Below are 8119 nucleotides of genomic sequence, written 5' to 3'. Positions count from 1 at the left end.
ATTTAGTTTGGGATGAGAGCTCTTCTGTTTCCTATCTGTCAAAACTGCTACTCAAGTCTTCAGATTACTCCCCTGAGTAAGGTAGAATGGGTATGAAGAGCTAATTTTCCTTCCTGGAATTCCGTATTGGTAGAGAGAAGTCTCATATCAGGGCCAAATACTTAATGTCCAGGAATCATTCCCTCTCCCTAAGTGAACAGCAACTTTTTATTGGATTATTGGGTTATAAAGGTTGCTTTCAAGGAGGGTTTTTTTTTGTTTTTTTGAGGGGGTGAGGTAGACATTTTGTAGGGAAAAATAGTTTTATGTAGCAGAAAGAACATTTGATGCTTAATTACACTTTCTTTTTTAAAAAAATTGCCCAAATGTATAATTAAAGCGATCATACTAAAATATCAGAAATAGTAGTTTGCATAATTCATGAATTCCTGAAGCACATAGAAGGTTGTTGCATTTTTTGTTTTTTATTATCAGTATAGAAAATTAACTTTTTAATTTTTCTGTGAAGAATAATGATTAAATAGTACAACTGAAATGAACACAGTCTTGGTATAATTCTTAGAGAATCTTAAGATAGCTTATCATAAGTCTAAAATTTAAGTGCAGTGGCCTTTGGCCACTAATATAAAATATAAATATTAAAGACTTTATTTTCTTTGTAATGGCATTTAATGTTAGAAAAAATTTACTGTTTTTATGAAACTAAAGTTTTTTCTCATGAATATAAAATTAGGAAAGTATAAAATTGGGAAAATTTTGAAAAGCTTGGCATATTTGATAATGTATACATTACTACTGTCAAGTTATATTGGTAAGTCTATATGTATTTCCTCAGATGTTCTTTGCAGGAATTATTGTAAAATTGAAAAAAATACCCAATGTTTAAAGCTGGTCATTTTTGAGATAATTTTGAAATCATTACACTCATGAACAGTTTTGAATAAAAAGTGCACATCGCAAAATCAGTTCTATTGTTATCATCTTTGGAAAAATCTGATATTAACCTCTATAGTTTAACAATATTTTAGTGTTTTGAGTTTATGCAAAATGTTTGATTATATGTTGTTAGTTTATTAAAAGATAGGAATTAAATCTTGATATTTATGCAGTATTTAAGTTTTGAGAGTGTATTTGAAATAAATTCTCCAGATTTTTTATGTAAAGGATAATTTAAGTTTGCCTCCTTGACCCATGTGGAGCTGGCCCATGCGCAGTGCTGATGTGCGTAAGGAGTGCCCTGCCACACAGGTGTCCCCCGTGTAGGGGAGCCCCACGTGCAAGGTGTGCGCCCCGTAAGGAGAGCCGCCCAGTGTGAAATAAAGTGCAGCCTGCCCAGGAATGGCACTGCAAACACAGAGTTGACACAGCAAGATGACACAACAAAAGAAACACAGATTCCTGTGCTGCTGACAACAACAGAAGCGAACAAAAAAAAAAACCAACTCATCAAATGGACACAGAGAACAGCCAACTGGGGGGATGAGGAAGAGGAGAGAAATAAAATAAATCTTTTTTTAAAATTCTAAAAAAAATTCTTAATACAAAGTTTCTGTTTGGGGTGATAGAAAAGTTTTGCTTATAAAAGGTGGTGATAGCACAAAATTGTGAATGTAGTAAACACTGAATTGTATATTTGAAAATGGCTAAAATGGGAAGTGTTATGGTGTATATATGCTACCACACATGCACGCACACAAACCAGGTGGGAAGATTCAGTTGGAAAGACAAAAAGACTTGAGATAGGGATAATTATTAAGGACTCAATTGGACATGAATCAAAGGCTGTTTAGAAGTTTAGATAGTATAATTTTGATGTGGAAACAGCCTGATTTTTTCATGTTCACAGCAATTCTTGGAATCTCATGAGGGAAGTCTCGGTGTAGGGATTTATCCAGGGTTCTTTTGATCCTGTAGATTTGCCACAGGGAGCAAGGGATTCTGGGTAAGCAGATCTCAAAGGTATTCCTTTTTTTTTTTTGGAGCAAAAGTGAATATGAATAAGAAAAGATATCACAATAAATTACACATTTTTAAAAGCTGAAAAAATCACAAATATAAATTAGAGAAAAGTAACATTTTACTGGTATTAATTACCTACCAATTTATATCTTCATTTTTAGCTGCATATCTTTTTGATCATGTAACAATCACACATTATATATATATATGTGGTCATATAGTAATGATTTTATATATCCTATAGAGATATGGATGATAATTCAATCTTTTCTCCCTGTGATAATCAAAATTTTAGTTTTACTAGTATTTATTTTTAAAAGTACATTATTTTTAAAAGATACTTAGATTATTACTTAAAATGTTACATAAAAAATATAAGGTGTTCCCATATACCACACTCCCCACACCTCCTACTTTTCCCCACATTATTTCTGGAGTGACAAGACATAAGACATTCACTACCAAGAGTGTATGAATGTTATTTCTAATTCCTGAAAGACTAGTTGTTTTGCTGCCCATTTTTCACTCAAGAATACAGATTAGGATGTAAAATAATAATTTATTCAATCTGAACATTTCCTCAGTCATTCTTTGTATTGGATGCCCTTCAAAACATTCATATGTGTATGCACACGTATTATTTATACAAGTGTATTTTTGGAGAACAAAAAGAACTTCACAAAACAGTTTGATACGCCAATCCTGTTCATAGTGGTAAAAAAAACCACATTCTTCTACAATATTATGATTTGTATTAACCTCTCTAAGACAAAAGTTTTTCCTCAGTTAAAAGCAAATGTTTATTTTGTATGAAAAGAATTACAGAATACTGATTACAGGAACAGTTTGCCAGTTGCACTGAGTAACGTTATTTTACATTTATCTGGTCTACAGCTCTTTTTTGGTTACTGTTTGCATGGAATACCTTTTTCCAATCTTTCACTTTTAAACTGGTTGTGTCCTTACATCTGGGTGGGTTTCTTGAAGACAACATATAGATGTCTCATGTTTTTATTCTATCAGTCTACGTCTTCATTGGAAAGTTCAATCCATTAATATTTAGTGTTATTCTGTAAGGCATTTCTTACTTCATCCATTTTGTCCTTTGGCTCTCTTTTGTCATACTGTTCTATTGTTTACCCTTCCTAGTAATCTTCATTTCTAAACTCTTCTCCAAATCTCTTGCCCTTGTTTTTTCTTTCAGCCTGCAGCTTTAGTATCTCCTGCAAATAGGGTCTGTGGCAACATATTCTGTCAGTTTTTGTTTGGTTGTGAAGACTTTGAACTCACCTTCATTTGTGAAGGTCAGCTTTGTGGGATACAGAATACTTGGCTGGCACTTTTTCAGTACCTTAAATACATCATACCACTTTCTTAGACTCTTCTCCATGGTTTCTAATGAGAGGCTGGCACTTAATCTTACTGAGTTTTCCTTGTATGTGATGCTTTGCTTTTCTCTTGCCGCTTTTAGAATCCTCTCTCTATCTCTGATGCTTGTCATTCTGAGTAGTAAGTGTGTTGGGGTAGGTCTACTTGGATTTATTCTGTTTAGGGTGCATTGTCCTTCTTGGATATTGATATTTATGTCCTTCATAAGGGTTGGCAAGTTTTTGGTCATTATTTCCTCAAATATTCTTTCTGCCCCTTTTCCATTCTCTTTCTGGGACACCAGTAGAGCAAATATTTGTACATTTCATGTTATCATTCAGTTCCCTGAAACTCTGTTCCATTTTTTTACATTCTCTTTTTTTTTCTGTTCTCCTGTCTTCCATTTCAGATGTTCTGTCTTTGAAATCACCAATTCTGTCTTGAAGCAATTCAAATTTACTCTTATGTGCCTCTAATGTATTTTTTAATATATTTTTAATTTTTTTAAAAGATTAATTTTTTTATTTCTCCCCCACCCTCACCCCCCCGCCCAGTTGTCTGCTCTCTGTGTCCATTGGCTGTGTGTTCTTCTGTGACCGCTTCTATCCTTATCAGTGCACCAGGAATCTGTTTCTTTTTGTTGCGTCATCTTGTGTCTGCTCTCTGTGCGGCACCATTCTTGGGCAGGCTGCACTTTCTTTTGTGCTGGGTGGCTCTCCTTACAGGGCACACTCCTTGTGCATGGGGCTCCCCTACGCTGGAGACACCCCTGCGTGGCATGGCACTCCTTGCGCGCATCAGCACTGCGCATGGGTCAGCTCCACACAGGTCAAGGAGGCCCGGGGTTTGAACTGCGGACCTCCCATGTGGTAGGGGGATGCTCTACACATTGGACCAAGTCCACTTCCCTCTAATGTATTTTTAATCTGATCCATCATGTCTTTCATTCCCATAGGGTCTGTTACTTTTCTTTGCTGGTTTTCAAATTGTCCTTTTTGCTCTCCCAGTGTCATTTAATATTCTTAATATCTTTAGTCATATATTTTTTAAATTCTTTAACTTGATTTAGGAGAGTTGTGTGATTATCACTGATTAATTGTATTAAATCCTATGTCTCTTCAGGATATTTGGTTTGTTATTTTATCTCAGCCATCTCTTCCTGTTTCCTAGTATGCCTTGTAATTTTTTGCTGATGTCTAGGCATCGGAATATTTTCATGAATTTACTATCATGGCTAATTTCTCTCTCTTGACTGTTGTTTTTTTCACAGCTCTTCTTTGATATTTTATTCAACTTAGTCTCAGTCTTTAAAATCGCCCAGCTTAAGTTTTCAAAATCAGGCCAGGGACTCTAGTGGTGTGCAGATTTTCTCCCAGGGGTTGGGTTCAGATACATGAACAGTTTTTGTTCATGCAATTTCCAGACCAGCTAGCAGATGGCACTAATCAGTGCACCTTTCCACAGAGGTATTTCAGTCTTGGCTTTCCTGTGTTCCTGAATCTCCAGACTGGAGATTCAAAGCAGTCTCTCCTGGCCCAATTCAATGAGGAAAAGCACCCCACCCCACCCCCCTCTCTTTTTCCGTGAAATGCTGACAGAGAGGAAGATTGTCTTTTCCCCTTTTAGTTGGCAGTAGTGCGCCCAGTGTTTTACCCCAGCTTATAATCTTAAGGATCGGGGAAGGGAGCTTCTTCATCTCTCTTTCCCTCACTCTCTTGGGAGTTGTGTAGCACTTTCCTGATCTGCTGATCCCCAAAGCAGATCCTCAGATAACTTCTTTCTCCATTGTTTTTGTGAGAGCATTCAGCTCTACCTGTTAGTCCATTGCCATCTTCCCACCTATATCCTGTAAGACAAGACTTTGAAAAATCATTTAATTAGGTTGGTGCAAAAGGAATTGTTGTTTTGGACTGTGAATTTTACATCATTATAACTAGGCTCAAATACATCTTTATTAATCAAAATAGGGACCATTACAATCAACACATTTTTGCCAATGAGAAATAAGTTTGCTTATTCTCGTAGCGTAAAAATCTGTGCTTTAGGATTCCATGAACTCTTGGAAAGAATTTTCTGCATCCTGCTGGTTGTGGAAGCATTTTCCCTGCAAAAAGTTGTCAAGATGCCTGAAGAAGTGGTAGTTGGTTGGGGAGGGGTCAGGTGAGTATGGTGGATGAGAAAAAAACTTTGTAGCCCAATTCATTCAATTTTTGAAGCGTTGGTTGTGTGACGTGCAGTCGAGCATTATTGTGGAGAAAAATTGGACCCTTTCTGTTGACCAATGCCATCTGCAAGCATTGCAGTTTTCAGTGCATCTCATCGATTTGCTGAGCATGCTTCTCAGATGTAATGGATTTGCTGAGATTCAGAAAGCTGTAGTGGATCAGCAGCAGACCACCAAACAGTGACCATGACCTTTTTTTTGATGCAAGTTTGGCTTTGGAAGTGCTTTGGAGCTTCTTCTTCGTCCAGCCACTGAGCTGGTCATCGCCGGTTGTCATATAAAATCCACTTTTTATCACACTTCAAACAGACAATTTTTTAAATTTTCAGTCAGTTCATGAGGCACCCACTTATTGAGCTTTTTCACCTTTCCATTTTGCTTCAAATGCCAAATGACAGTAGAATTGTTGACGTTGATTTCTTCAGCAACTTCTTGTGTACTCTGAGAGGATCAGCTTCAGGGAAGCGGACTTGGCCCAATGGATAGGGCGTCTGCCTACCACCTGGGAGGTCTGCAGTTCAAATCCCAGGCCTCCTTGACCTGTGTGGAGCTGGCCCATGCGCAGTGCTGATGTGTGCAAGGAGTGCCGTGCCACGCAGGGCCCACCCCTACATTCCTCATCTTTGAGCCTCTTATCTCCTTTGCAAAATTTCTTGAACCACCACTGCACTGTACATTTGTTAGTGGCTAAATGCGTTGTCGATGTCGCGAGTTGTCTCCCCTGCTTTATGATCCATTTTGAACTCAAATAAGAAAATCGCTCAAATTTGCTTTTTGTCTAACATCAATTCCATAGTCTAAAATGTAAAATAAATGGCAAGTAATAATTCATGAACAAAAAAAAAAGAGAAATGCACATTAAAATGATGTATAACATAACCACATTTATTTAAGAATGTATACCAATATCAGCAAATTTCAACAATGCAAAACCTCAATTACTTTTGCACCAACCTAAGAAGTATTTTATTATGGAAAATTTAAAGCATACAAAAGTAAATAGGATAGTAAAATGAACCCCATTACCCGACTTCTACTATATCTCCAACTACTTACCCTGCCCATATTTTCTCTGCATTAAAAATACTTGAAACTCATAGAACAGCAGCAAAAATAGTACAAAGATCCCATGTATGCATTCATATCTCCTAATTTTTATTATTTTACCCATTTTCCCTATCATTTTCTATCATCTATAGCTATCTATCTAGCCACACATAATATATGCACACATTTTTTTCCAGGACTATTTGCGCATAAATTAGAGACACGAGACCTCTATTTCCTAATTATTCCTTTTTAAAAAAAAGAATTTATTTACCGCCCCCCCCCAACATGGCTCCCTCATCTTTCTGCTCATTGTCTGCTCATTGTCTGCTCATTGTGTCCACTCGTCTCCTTTAGGAGGCACTGAAAACTGAACTTTGGACCTCCCATGTGGGAGGCAGATGTCCAACTGCTTGAGCCACATCCATTCCCTGCTCACTGTGTCTGTTTATTCGTCAGCTTGTTGCATCTGCTCATCTTCTTTGGTGACACTGGTAACCAAACCCAGGTCCTCCCATATGGGAGTTGGGCACCCAACTGCTCGAGCCACATCCACTCCCCCCTAATTATCCCTTTTTCTTCTTAAAGATTTTTAAATTTATTTCTCCCCCCCCCCCCATGTCTGCTCTCTGTGTCCATTGACTGTGTTCTTCTGTGTCCACTTGCATTCTTGTCAGCAGCACCGGGAATCTGTGTCCCTTCTTTTTGTTATGTCATCTTCCTGCGTCAGCTCTCCATGTGTGTGGTGCAACTCCTGGGCAGGCTGCACTTTTTTTGCGCAGAGCGGCTCTCCTTGCAGGGCGCACTCCTTGTGTGTGGGGCTTCCCTATGTGGGGGACACCCCTCTGTGGCACGGCACTCCTTGTGTGCATCAGCATTGCACATGGGCCAGCTCACCACATGGGTCAGGTGGATGCTCTATCAATTGAGCCAAATCCACTTCCCCTAATTATCCCTTAATACTCAGTATATATTGAACTAAAAAAAAAGATTTTATTACATAACCACAGTACAACCATCAGATTTAGGAAATCCATGTTGATGCAATATCATTTAATTCTCACAACCCATTCAAATTTTGATGATGGAACCAATAATATTATTGCTAAATACAGAATCCTCCAGGATCACAAATTACATTTACTTTCCATATTTTTTTTTAGTCTTCTTCAATTTGGAGCAGTTTTCCAGTATTTTTTATATTTGATGCCCTTGACACTTGAAGAATTTCTCCCAGTTTGGGTTGTTTTATGTTTCCTAATACACATACATGTTACACTTTATTTGAATGATGATCCACATAAAGGCCATATGTTGTGATTACCGTATATGTGTAGATTAATCTCTTAATCTATATGTATTACCATTATATCTTTTTTTCTTGTAATTAAAGAAATAGAGTAAGGTGTTTGCCGATTGCATCACAATAGTGAATTTTATGTTTTCCACTGTTCTCTGTATTTTTTTTTTTCTATCTGGTTGCATCATCGTCTTTTTTGGTGCATTGCTTCGCCACGTGAG

Source organism: Dasypus novemcinctus, chromosome 4 (assembly GCF_030445035.2).
Source record: "Dasypus novemcinctus isolate mDasNov1 chromosome 4, mDasNov1.1.hap2, whole genome shotgun sequence".
NCBI lineage: Eukaryota > Metazoa > Chordata > Mammalia > Cingulata > Dasypodidae > Dasypus > Dasypus novemcinctus.
This window is presented reverse-complemented; position numbering follows the sequence as displayed.